Source organism: Bidens hawaiensis, unplaced genomic scaffold (genome assembly GCF_021521415.1).
Source record: "Bidens hawaiensis isolate Kalapana, Puna unplaced genomic scaffold, B.hawaiensis_p1.1 tig00008946_1, whole genome shotgun sequence".
Taxonomy (NCBI): Eukaryota; Viridiplantae; Streptophyta; class Magnoliopsida; order Asterales; family Asteraceae; genus Bidens; species Bidens hawaiensis.
In genome coordinates, this window is record NW_027491650.1 from 181,951 (window position 1) to 182,500 (window position 550).

Below are 550 nucleotides of genomic sequence, written 5' to 3' on the forward strand. Positions count from 1 at the left end.
TTCTGCAAGAATATTAGGGTTTCTATAAGGCTTTTCAATTCGTGTGATAGCAATGTTAAGTTTTAGATTTACAGAATGAAATTCTTTTTGTAAATTCATCTGTAATTCTTCGATTCCTCGGGGTCGACTTTCAATTAATATTTTTGGAAATCCCATATAGATTATGATTTGGATTAGGTCGATTCTTTTTTGAATCTCTATACGTGCAATTCCCTCGACGCCAGAAGATGTTTTCGTATTTTTTTGTACATAATTCTTGATATAATTTCTTATTTTTTGATCTTCTTGTAGACCCTCAGAATAATTTTTTGGTTGTGCGAACCAAAGGGAATGATGACCTTGGGTTGTACCAAGTCTGAAACCAATTGGATTTATTTTTGTCCCATGTTCCCCCATTACTATACATATCATAATACGACATAGTTGTATCCTTTTTTTTCCATTTAGCTTTTTGTGACCATGTAATAGAGTCGGTATCTATATATTCATCTAAGGATATATCTTTCATTACAATAGTTACATGGCAGGTCGGTTTTTGTATCGCAAAACT